The sequence below is a fragment of the Cervus elaphus genome, chromosome 33 (assembly GCF_910594005.1).
Source record: "Cervus elaphus chromosome 33, mCerEla1.1, whole genome shotgun sequence".
Taxonomy (NCBI): Eukaryota; Metazoa; Chordata; class Mammalia; order Artiodactyla; family Cervidae; genus Cervus; species Cervus elaphus.
The window spans coordinates 8,103,874-8,116,769 of NC_057847.1; the positions used below are offsets into that span (position 1 = coordinate 8,103,874).

Genomic DNA, 12,896 nt, shown 5'->3' on the forward strand with positions numbered 1-12,896 from the left:
GACCATGGTGTTTAAGTAACAGTTGTCCAGACAACAAGTTCTGACTGTATAGCACAGGGAAATATATTCAACATCCTGGGATAAACAATAACTGAAAAGAGTATAAAAAAGAATCTATGTATAACTGAGTCACTTTGCTGTACAGCAAAAAAATTAACACAACATTGTAATTCCACTATACTTCAATTAAAAAAAAAAAAAAAAAACTAGTAAAAACAAAATAGTCGGCCCATCTCAGTATCAGTGAGCTCACCAAGTACCCAAATCCTGGTTTCTAATGCCATTCTGCAATCAGAGGAACCAAGGCTCCTGTTGGTGCCAGAACTGAGACATGTGTTAGGGAACTTAAATGAACAGTCTCCTTTAGGCCTCAGAGACAAAGCAGAGCAGACCTCTGACCTGGCTTCTAGCCTGCCTGGACACTGCCCTAACTGGGAGGGGGTGGGAGCAACTGCCTGCTGTGAGCGCAAAACTCGCAGCACCTTAGATAAGATGGGGGAGAGATCTTGAGATTGTTGAGACCCTGGAGGACTCCTGGCCAACCAAGACCCAGGCTTAACTGTATTCCAAGTTTCACAAGAAAAAACAAACAGCATTAACATGAAACCAGAGCTGTAATTTGGTTACAGATTGATGATATCAGCTTGCGACCATCCTGGGATTATAAGCGGGAACCCAGAACTCCAATCTTTGAAGTCTCACCCATGGAGCGGATGTGTTGCCTGGGACCCTTTCCCAATTGGGACTCCAGACGTGCTGTGACACGGGACTTCCCAGAGCTGTTTAAGTCTGGATGTCGGTCAATACCCAATTTGGTGATGTATTCTCTGATCTATTTCTCTTTCCTTTTAATGTTACTATGTTGAAAGTAAGCTAGATAATTCTCTAGTAAATATCTGTATTATTTATTTGTATATAATGAGTGGCTCATTTTGTTAATAAATCCTTCGAACCTGAGACAAAAGTGAAAACTTTTAGCGAAACAGCAGGAAATACACGAGATGGACCCATTGCATCTCATCTTGTTAGAATGTAAAGAAGGCTGAAAACAAAACATGTACATTTTCATTAAAAAATACTTCATTGCTAAAAGACACTAACCATCATCTGACAAGAGTTGCCACAAACTTTCAATATGTAAAAAAAAAGAAAAAAAAAAAAAAAACACCTCAGTATCTGCAAAGCACAATAACTGAAAAACAATAAAACAAGATATACCCATATTTTATGTCCTGTTCCTTTCAGTACTCAAATTTTTATGTAAATATGTACAGCTGAATATCCCTTGATTTGTTTATCCTGGTGCTATGCTGGGGCAAAAGAACTGTCCCTTACAGCATAAGAAATTTAGAGACATCAGTTACTAACAGATTACGTGGAAGCAGAAGTGCTCCCAGATAGTTCCATTTTCTAGACAGAAAAAGTCAACAGATCAGAATGGAAAAGTTAATGTACACACCCCTAACTGCTGTCTCTGATGAGTTTTCCACCCAAAGCAGAGATGTTACACTTGCTGTGATTCAAGTGCTGCTAAGTGTGCTATACCTTGAAACTCACTATCTCAAAGTGGGAATGTCAGCCTGCTCCTAAGCATCTGGGTCATCAACTGTGTCTCTGAGAAACTGGCCAGTCACGCCTGACATGATCAATTTAGAGCATTAAAAACTAAAGAACAAAACAAAACCCTTAAACCATTAACATCGTAAGGTTGATTTTTTTTTCTCTTTTCTTTTTTTTTTTTTTTTTCTTTTTGAGACCTCACCACTTAAATGGGTTGGTGACAACAGCCTACTAGATACTTGCTTGGGAACTGAGGCGACTCATCTCTCAGCAGACTAAATGTCTCAACATCCAAATTTCCAAAAAAGGCATTCTGTGTGGGTGGTATTTCACGAAGCCCCAGTCCACACCCCGTCTCCCGCTTCTGAGTTGTGCTTTCGAACAGGGCCACTTTGATGACCTTCTCCCCAGATGGGCGTACTTTGAGGGGGGGAATAGGAGGTCAGCGAGCAAAATGTAGTTTCTCAGATATCAAACCGGTTACCATAAACAGTTTAGAAAAGAAAAGGGTAGTTTTCTGGGCCTGGACTGGGCACACAGAAGGGAGACTGAACAACGCTGCAAAGGTGGGCAGTAGCAGGAAGGCCAAGATCTGATTTGGGACAAAACCAAGATGCCCAGGGCAGGCTGCAGGCTGCAAATCATAGCCTTCATACTCCTCTAAGTCCCTCTTCTCCTCCCGGCGACCCGTTTCACAGGGGAGGAGGGGGAGTGATAGGTAGGACCGGACTCCGCAGGCACCCCAGCCTCCAACTGCCATCTGGCGCCCACAGCCCCGCCTGTTATTGTGCGCTGGAGGACCAGGAACTGCTCCCAGCCCTGCACATTCTGGAAATGGCAGTCAAGCAGCCCCACAAGACTGGGAGTTGACTGTGGCTCAGTTAAAGAATAAATTTTTCAAATTAAGAGATCTTCAGAAAACACATTCCATCTGCTACATTTCATGAAATCAGCTGAGTAACAGGATTTTCTCCTTTCCTTTCTGCAAACCAATTTTCCAGGACAAAAAAAAAAAAAAAAAGGTATGATCCAGTGAAGACTCACAGCTGACTTGTGGCAGCAACTACGCCAAAGCTTAAGAGGAGCCTAGCAGCCATGGCTATACAAAAGGCCTAATTACAGATCAGCCCTGCAACCGCCATTCCACCTTCAACAAGGCTGCTAAAAGGCTTCCCCAGTCCCCACAACCAGAGATACTACAGTACTACCAGACAGGTGGGGGGATGCAAAAGTCTCTGTGCTCTCTCACCTCTCTAGACCCATCCATGCCGGGGTCATGATATAGAACCCTGCTTTGGGGAAACTGTCTCCTAAGATGTCTGGTTACATGGGCCAGGGCCCTCGGTCTTATGTGCCCTCTAACAAACTAAGGGCACCCCAGCCAGAATCATGACTGCCCATCATGCCCTGCAATAGTGGAAGCCAACAGAAGAGTCACTTAAGGTCATTCACCTCACCCCTATGCCCTACCAAGGCACCCGGCCCCTAAGCCAACCAACAAGCAAAGGATCTGGCCCCAAGTTGGCAGTAGGCCCTTTAGTTCACTAAGGAGAGCAGGCTAGCAACTTAAGGAGCAACTCCAGGAAGCCAAAGCCAGTGAAAGATGGCCAACCATAGCACGTGTAAGAGGCCGGGGCCAGAGGAAGTGTTGGGGGAGTGTGTAATTTCCTTGGTTCTGTTTCATCACAACAAAAATTTGAACTGACAGACCAGCATTGCAGCCCTCAGATGGGCCAGCGTTAAAGCTCTCTGACAGACCAGTGTTACAGCTCCGTGTTACACCTCAGTTTTATTTAGAAAACAAAAAGGCGTGAGGGCATGCCCGACCCAAAAGACGCGAAGACGAGAGAGAGAGAGATCCCTGGTCCTCTGACTCCTCTTTTTATATGTTTTTCTCCTCCCCGTGGGCCTGCCCTATGTGAATTGGGCTAGCCCTGAATGCTTTGTTCTACCTGAGGTTCTTACTCTGGTCCTTGGACCTTCAGCTCAGTTCAGTTCAGTCGCTCAGTCGTGTCCGACTCTGCAATCCCATGAATCGCAGCACCCCAGGCCTCCCTATCCATCACCAACTCCCGGAGTTCACTCAAACTCATGCCCATCGAGTCGGTGATGCCATCCAGCCATCTCATCCTCTGTCATCCCCTTCTCCTCCTGCCCCCAATCCCTCCCAGCATCAGGGTCTTTTCCAATGAGTCAACTCTTTGCATGAGGTGGCCAAAGTACTGGAGTTTCAGCTTCAGCATCAGTCCATCCAATGAACACCCAGGACTGATCTCCTTTACGATGGACTGTTTGGATCTCCTTGCAGTCCAAGGGACTCTCAAGAGTCTTCTCCAACACCACAGTTGCTGAGCTGGGATGGTGAGGGGCATTGGGCCTCCCCCTCTTGCTAATCTCAGGCCACAGAGTCCTTATAACAATGTCCATCTAAGGGTGAGTGATATTTTCCATGGTCGGCTATAGTTTTATATATCCTTGTTGAACTGGCAATGCATGTTGTTGCTTGTTGACCTGGGCAGAGACAAAATGGGCTAGACAATTGATAATACATGGAGCAATCATAAGCAGCATCAATATGGTATAACAAGGATTAGTAGAGGCATTAGCCAACTCCAAATTCCCGTCACCAGGAAGATCCCCCAAAGAGAGATTGCAGCCACCCAGAGAACTCTCCAGCTCATTCTTTGAGATACTGTAGGGTCTGAATGTTTTTCTTGAGGACTGTGAGACTTTCTTTAACTTAGCTGGAGGTATTTACCCAGAAACAACACTTCTCATTCAAGATGGCTCAAGTCCCTCCTTGTTCAGGGATCAGAAGATCTATCTCCTGTCTGTTCTGGAGTACAACCCCTGCCAAGCTGTGTTGGCTCTTTAGAGCTGTCCTGAGAAATCTTATCCCCAGAAACTTAATTTTGGGGTGTTCATTAGAATGGCACTCATTTGTGGTCCTGAATAGGTATCTGAGATCTCCCAGGGGCTCACAGGTGTATTGAGTGTCCTCTTCTGTTTTCTTCCATGGCTTGACTGGTGAGTAGTGAATCTAGGAGTTGTGTCCTGGTACCTTGACTGCTGTGGGGGTAGAAAGTATTACAGAGTAGGGGTCCTTCCATGTGGGCTGGAATTGAGCCTTTGGGCACCCATCTTTCCGGACTTTAATAGGGCTTGAGTCCCTGGACCATATAGTAGTGACTCTTTAGTATCTTTTGGGTCCTGGTTGACACCCTCACAAGTGTATATCCTGTTGGAGTTGCCCAATGGCATGGTATAATACTGGAGGGTCTGAACCTCTGGATCTAGGAAGAGGTCACTGACATAAACAAAAGGTCTCCCATATAGCATTCTATAAGGACTAAGACCAACCTGTTCCTTAGGGGCAATACAGGTGCGGAGGAGAGCTATCGGTAAAGCCTCCTTCCATCCCAGGGAGGTCTCCTGGGTTATCTTTTTTATTGCTGATTTTAAGAATTCGTTGGCTCTTTCTACTTTTCCTGAAAACTGAGGCCTGTGGGCACAATGGAGATAATAAGTAATGCCCAATGCTTTATAGACCCCTTGGGTGACCTTAGAAGTAAATGATGCCCCATAGTCACTTTGTAATGACCTGGGCAGACCAAATCTCAGGATGATTTCATGGGCCAATTTTTTTACCACCTCCTCAGCCTTCTCAGTCTGGGTGGGAAAGCCTTCAATCCATCCTGTGAATGTATCTATCATGACTAATAGGTATTTATACACTTGAGAAACTGGCATCTGGGTGAAGTCCATCTGCCAGTCCTCTCCTGGGTAGGTCCCACATCATTGGATGGGCTGGGCCAGCTGGGGTCTTCAAGCTCCTTGGGGGTTGTTTAATTGGCAAGTGGGAGAAGAGGAGACCACCTGCCTTATAGTCATTTGGAGGCCTCTTCCTCTGAAGGAACTTTCTAGGAATCTTTGGAGGGCCTTCTCCCCTAAATGAGTGGTGGCATTTAAGGAGTTAACCAACTTCCATTGAAGATTCTCAGGCAGAAAAAGGAGTCCCTCCTTTGGGAACCACCCCACATGATCTTCTTGAAAGCCCTCACTCTTAGCTTTAAGAGTCTCACTTTCAGTATATGAAGGAGTTTCTGGAAAATTAGTCTGTGCAACTAAGGTGGCAACCCCTATTTGGTCATGGTTCTGTAACGCTGCTTTTTTAGCTGTCTGATCAGCTGCTTGGTTCCCTCATGCCACTTCCATGCTCCCTTTCTGGTGTCCTTTACAGCGGGAGACTGAAACCTCAGCGGGCAGATGGACTGCTTCCAAGAGTCTAAGGATTTGATCACCATATTTGATTGGGGACCCTCGGGTGGTCAAGTGGCCTCTTTCTTTCCAATAGCAGCATATACATGTAGCATCAGAAAGGCATACTTGGAGTCGGTGTAAATAGCTACTCTTTTTCCTGTTCCCAGATTTAAAGCTCGAGTCAGGACTATGAGCTCAGCTAACTGGGTTGAAGTACCTGGTGGCAAAGGTTTAGCCTCTATGGTCTCAAAATTGGAGACTACTGCATATCCAGCTCTTCTTTTTCCATCTAAGAAGACAAAGCTGCTTCCATCAATGTACCAGATTTCCTCAGGATTGGCCAGAGGATCTTCTGACTATCCCTCTCGGGGTTTTGACCAGTGGTCCAAGGTTTCTAGGCAAGAGTGAAAAGGGAGAGAGCCCTCAGTGTAGGCAGGAGTGTGACTGGGTTAAGAACCTCAAAAGGTGATATAGTGAGGCCTTGATTTTCCATCAGCACTACTTGATATCTGAGGATTCTTTGATCAGACATCCATAAATGACCTCTCCCATTTAGGAGTTTTTTCACTTGGTGGCTGGTAAAAACAGTTATTTTACCCTCAAAAGAGAGTTTCAAAGCATCTTCTATCAAGACTACAGTGGCTGGTTAAAACAGTTATTTTACCCTCAAAAGAGAGTTTCAAAGCATCTTCTATCAAGACTACAATAGCTGCAAGATTTCAAAGGCAGGGAGAGATTTCTTCTCAATAAAGGAGGACAGTCAGGGACCACTAGAAACTGGTGGGAAAATATTTGTCCATCCCAGCAACAAAGTGCTCAGGTGAATTTTTTGGTAATTCTTTTTCCTGTAGCACCCAAAATGGTAAAGGTTTGGGAGGAGAAGGCTCTGGAGTAGGAGATCAGGACAGAGTAGGTAGCCCCTGTGTCGAGCAAGAAATTCTCGGACCTACCTGCCACATCCAGTTGCACCCTTGGCTCCAGCCCCGTGATGGTTATCTGTGACAGGCGGGCTGGCTAGAGCGGGCCGCTTCAGTCCTATTGAACCATCATGAGGGAAGGCTTGGCGCTTGACCTTGAGGCTCTTGGGTCCCCAGGGCAGAATGCTGCCCACTGTCCCAGTTGATGGCATTTGTAGCAAGCCATTTTAGGTAACTTGTCACGGTTTTGACACTCTTTGGCCCAATGCCCCACCTGTCTACAAATTAGGCATTTGCCTGGTGCCTTGTCCTTCAAGGACTTGGGGTTTACCGTAGGGCTTCCCTGGAGGGTGGCCAGCATCTGGGCATACCTTGTCACTTTCCTTCTCTCTCTCTCCTGGGCCTTGGCCTCCCTCTCCTGTTCTGTTATAAAAGGTGTTGGTGGCTGTCTGGACCATCTCATCTAAAGAGGCAGCACGGTCCTGCTGCTGTAGCTGTTGTAACTTTATTCTGATGTCTGATGCCCATTGGGACAGGAGTTTGTCCTTTAAAATCACCTGTCCCTCGTAAGAGTCTAAGTCCAGATTGATAAACTTTTGGAGGGCCTCTTTTAGCCTTTCCAGAAAGGTAATGGGGTTCTCATTGGGCTCCTGAGTTATTGCTGAGACTGGGCACAGTCCCACAAGTAATAGGCTTCCTTCTATTTCCAAGGGTGGATGGACTTCCTTAGGGGTGAGTCTTTCTGAAGCTTATCCTACCCAGTACTGTTGCAACCTGAGAGCTAGGCATTCCTGGATCAGGGTGCAGATCCCCAGGCAAGCCGAGGTGTGACAACCTCCTGGAGATGAAATCTCTGGGCAGGTTGAGGCATGTCGACCTCCTGGGACCCCTGGACTGGTGGATCCCCGAGTAGGTTAAGGCATGACAACCTTTCGAGGACCAGATTCCTAGGCAGGTGGAGGCAGGTCGACTTCCTGGGACCCCCGGACTGGAGTTGGGCATCCCCAAGGTCTCCGGCATGACCAGTGCTGGGTAGGATTAAGAGGTTGTAATTTTAACTCATTGCCAGTTTGTTCACCACAGATGGGAATAGATAGCATGAGTAAAGCAATCCAAGCCTGTGCCCTGAGACTGGGAACCTGGTGAAACAGTCAGAAACCTTATCCTCTTACTGCTCTGAGGGAATGTAAGTCACTGATTTCCTCCCCTAGTCCTCCATAAGAGCAGCTTAGCGTGTTTCAAATGGTAAACATTCCATTGTCATAGACCCACTTTAGGTAATAACATAAGTAATGACAAAGGAGTGGGTTATCTGGCCCTGTTGGAGGCATTTGAGTATTTTAATAATAGGCTGGGTGGAGCAATGCTGCCTACAAGGGGGCAGGGTCCTGGTTGTAGGAGTTAGTAAGTGGCTTAAGAACAAACTGATGAGAGGCAACAGACCAGATGTTCCATAAAAGTGGAGTGGAGATTTGATCCAGGAGTCTGTGTGTAACTTTAGGAGAAGGGTGGTAAGGGTTTGGGCCCAAACGGCCTGCAGGACTAACTCCCAAAGTGGCAAACATTATCCCTGGAAGCCCAGTTGCCTCTGAAGGGATGCCAACACATGGACTTCTAGCAGGCATGGTGTGCCTGTCACCCGCCCTGGTGCATTCCCTGAGAGATGCTGATGTTGTACATGTAGGAAACATGGAAGATGAAAGCCTGAACATCTAGAGGGATTGGATATTATATAGTATTTCCCTCCCAAGGGCCAGCTATATTCTGGTTGTCCCTCCAAAAGATTGTAGAGGCAACATTGTGGGCCCAGATAGGACCCAGGGAAAGAGCATGAAACAGGAAGGAAGAGGGGCAGGGCACACATTTTGAAAGAATCACATAGCACAAGGGCATAACATAAACCAATTAAAATCAAATGGGTCCAAAATGACAAGTCAAATTCAACTAAACTTTGATCCCCAATCCTTAAGCTAAATGACACACCCAGAGGTGGCAGGACAGCTCCAGTTCAGTTCAGTTCAGTTCAGTAGCTCAGTCCTGTCTGACTCTGCAATCCCATGAATCTCAGCACCCGAGGCCTCCCTGTCCATCACCAACTCCTGCAGTTTACTCAAACTCATGTCCATCGAGTCGGTGATGCCATCCAGCCATCTCATCCTCTGTCGTCCCCTTCTCCTCCTGCCCCCAATCCCTCCCAGCATCAGGGTCTTTTCCAATGAGTCAACTCTTCACATGAGGTGGCCAAAGTATTGGAGTTTCAGCTTCAGCATCAGTCCTTTCAATGAACACCCAGGACTTATCTCCTTTAGGATGGACTGTTTGGATCTCCCTGCAGTCCAAGGGACTCTCAAGAGTCTTCTCCAACACCATAGTTCAAAAGCATCAATTTTTTGGCGCTCAGCTTTCTTCACAGTCCAACTCTCACATCCATACATGACTACTGGAAAAACCATAGCCTTGACTAGACGGACCTTTGCTGACAAAGTAATGTCTCTGCTTTTAAATATGCTATCTAGGTTGGTCATAACTTTCCTTCCAAGGGGTAAGCATCTTTTAACTTCATGGCTGCAATCACCATCTGCAGTGATTTTGGAGCCCAGAAAAATAAAGTCTGCCACTCTTTCCACTGTTTCCCCATCTATTTCCCATGAAGTGATGGGTCCAGATGCCATGATCTTAGTTTTCTGAATGTTGAGCTTTAAGCCAACTTTTTCACTCTCGTCTTTCACTTTCAACAAGAGGCTTTTTAGTTCCTCTTCACTTTCTGCCATAAGGCACTGTCAAAAGACAGAGGAGTGGGTGGTTCCCCAATGGTTGGAACGATCCTCCCACTTACTAGCATATGAATTCACGCAGCAAAAACCAGCCACACCACATTCCATGGCCAAAACATGTGCCCTCTGCAATGGCCCACACCCTGCAGACTGTGCTGCTCTCCGAATCCAAACAAATCCCCCTCTTAACCTACTGCTGTGTCTCTAACTGATTTTTTGCAATAAGACATCAGAGCCTGAGCCTCATTAGGTCCTGAAGCCAGGCACCATGGGTTTTGGCCAGGCTCAAGTCCTGGGAGAGAGGAGCTGAAGGACGGGAGGAAAAAGCAGCGGGGAGAACGTGCTAAGGAATTCTTTTCATAACCTGCTGGAAAATCTGCTAAATTCCTGACCTGTGCTCAGTTTTCACGGGCCTGATCCTTGGCACAAACAAGATTAAGGACAGAAGAACCCCTACCAGCTTGCATAACAGCTACTGGGGCCCAGCAGATAGTGGAGCCTTTGGGACATACTGAGTGGGCCCTGCCATAGTTCCTCACTTCACACACTGCTGCTTGCCTGTTCACAGGAGGCTCGAGGAAAAGAGAAACAGGAGATTGTAAAGGAATTCAGATTTTTGTTAGGCATATGTCCTTCTAGCCGTAGGAGTGAGGACACTTCCTACCTTAACCGGAGCTCTTTTGGAATCTGAGCGTGAGCCACGTGAGCTTTCTGCTGAGTTTGTTTTTCACTGTTTCAGTTCCCAGCACTCTGGACTTCCTGTCACTTCCCCTCTGCTGGGTTTTCTTCGCGTTCAGCTTCCACTGTGGGAGCTTTCGCTGAGTTGGGCTTGTGCTGAGCTTGGCGTCTTCCTTGCGGGGACCATGCCGAGATTGTTTCAGCCAGGTAAAATCTGAGAAAGGACACCATAGATGTCCGGGGAGTTTGTAATTTCCTCAGTTCTGTCTTGTCACAACAAACATTTGAAGCGACTGACCAGCTTTACAGCCCTCAGACGGGCCAGTGTTACTGCTCTCGGACAGACCAATGATACAACTCCATGTTATGACTCACTTTTTTTAAGAAAATAAAGGAAAATACGTCCTCTAGGCGTGAGGGCATGCTGGCCCAACAGAGGTGAAGAGAAGAGACACAGAGATGCACGGCCCCTTGACTCCTCTTTTTATATGTTTTCTCTCCTCCCCATGAGCCTTAACTACCTAAATTGGATTAGCCAGTACTGTTTGTTCTACCTGAGGTTCTCATTCTCCTCCTCAGACCTCCTTTGTTCTATTTTCCCGGCTTTCCCTTCCTTGTCTTTAGTCACCATCATTCTGGACTCCTTTTCTCTATTATCACTACCTAACAGAAGAGACGGGAAGCCAGGTGTAAGGAGAGAGAGACAGAAAGAGACCAAGGATCACAGACAGACTCGGAGACGGCAAGAGGGAGATGCAGACACACAGACAGACAGGCACACACAATGCGCGCGCGCGTGTACACACACACACACACACACACACAAACACACACACACACACACACACACACACACGGAGGCGGAGACAGACAGAGGGAGACAGACCGACTGACAGAAGGCAAACGGGAGACAGACACGGGAGAGAGGATGGCATCCAGTCCGAGGCAGACACACTGGCACAACCGTGACCACCTCAGAGAGAGGCCGTGCGGAAGAAGCCGCTTCCCCAAGGGAGGGGGCGTCCACCTTGGGCCGGGGCCCTGGGGCTGGCAGTCCCCCGTGGGGTCCCCAAGACTTCCTCGCAGCCGAGGTCTCAAAGGTCCCCTTCAGCTTGGCTACCTAAGGCAAGACCCAGCCCCCGCCCCCAGACCAGAGTGTGAGAATGTGTGTGTGAGTGTGTTGGTGGGCGAGGGTGTGGTCAGGCCGACTGGGGGCCAGGTGGATACCCACGATGGAGGGGGGAGGGTGTGGAGGCGGGGGTTGGGAGCCTGTGTGGTCCTCTTGCTGTCTCTCTCTCCCTCTTTCTCAGTCTCCTTTGCCTGTGGTTTCCGGCTCTTCACCTGTCGGGGGGCGGGGTGGGGGGGGGGGGGGTCTGTGTGTGTGCACGGTCGCATAGGAGAATGGGGCTGGGGCTGGGGGTTGGGTAGCCTCCAGGATTGCCTGAGGCGTGCCGAGGGAGCCCCAGACTGGTTTCCTGGAAGCTGAATGTGGAGGGGCTCGCAGGCCGCGCGGAGGCAACCCAGGTCTGCAGCAGAAGTTGGAACCCCAGCCACCCACCCCGGGAGGGGTTGGGGCTGCAGGGGCCCAAGAGTTGGGACGCCGCTGCCTGCGAGGGACGCCTGCTGACTGGCCAGCCGGCCGGCTGGCAGGCAGGCAACAGCTCTGAGCGCAGTGGGGTGCGAGGGGCCAAGGGCAGGTGGGGCTTGGGGCGCCAGCCGCGCCGGGGGGCCGGGGGCTAAAGGAGAGGGCGGCAAGAAGCCTACAGCACCCGGTATTCCCGGGCGGTCTCCCATCCAAGTACTAACCAAGCCCGACCCTGCTTAGCTTCCGAGATCAGACGAGTTCCGGCGCGTTCAGGGTGGTATGGCCAGTAGAGGAGGCAGCTGCCGCTGGATGCCCTAATAGCCCTGCACTGTGCCTCCCTTTCGCTCTGACCTGCCGGTCGGGCCAGCCGGCCGCACCTCTCCACGGGCCTCGCGCTGTACTTAAGCCGCACGACCAGGGCCGGCAACCTGGCGGCCAACCAATGCAGCCCAGCCCCCGCACAAGGACACCCCAGGCCAGCACCTGCCTGGCCCAGCCCGGGGTCCTGAGGGTTGCCGGGACCCCGAGCGCCGGCCGGGCGTGCGTGCGGGGACTGGGGGCTGGGGTGAGGGGCGCGGAGGTCTCGGCGCCCTCCCACCCTGGGCCTCTCCAGGCCCGCCCCCGCTCGGCGCCCCCCCCCCCCGCCCCCATCCCGTTCGCTGCTCAGGGCCACGTGGCCCCAGAGGTGTCTGGCTTCAGGGCGGCCGCTGCCCGCGGCCCGCGGTCCTCTGAGCCTCCTGGGGGCATAGGCGCAGCCCAGCCGGGGCCCTGAGCCCTCATCCTGCCGGAGGTTTCCCTTGCCCCCACGCCGTCTTGGAGTCTGTCTCTGAACCTTCGTCTCTTTCTGCCTCTGAGTCTCCTGACCCCCGGCCTCTCACAGGCGCTGTGGGTCTGGCTCTGGCTGAGGAGCTTGCGCCGGCCGGCTGTCTCCCTTGGCCTGGGTGCGTGCGAGTGTCTGTGTGTGTGTCCGTGTCCGTGCGCCTGCCTGTCGCTCGTCCGCTCTCTCAGGAAGGACCTGTGCTTGGCGGGCGGCGTGGGGACAAGGGGGGCCGCGGTCGGGCGAAGGGGCGGGGCTGAGGCGCTCGGGTGGACCGCGCTGGTGGCTCCCGGTGGGTTTGGGCC

The 12,896-nt window shown here is 50.0% G+C and overlaps 1 pseudogene; it reads right to left on the reverse strand.

Annotated features, from left to right (window-relative positions):
* Window positions 1–11,946: 11,946 nt before the first annotated feature.
* Window positions 11,947–12,066, reverse strand: LOC122688924 (annotated as a pseudogene).
* Between the last annotated feature and the right edge of the window lie 830 nt (window positions 12,067–12,896).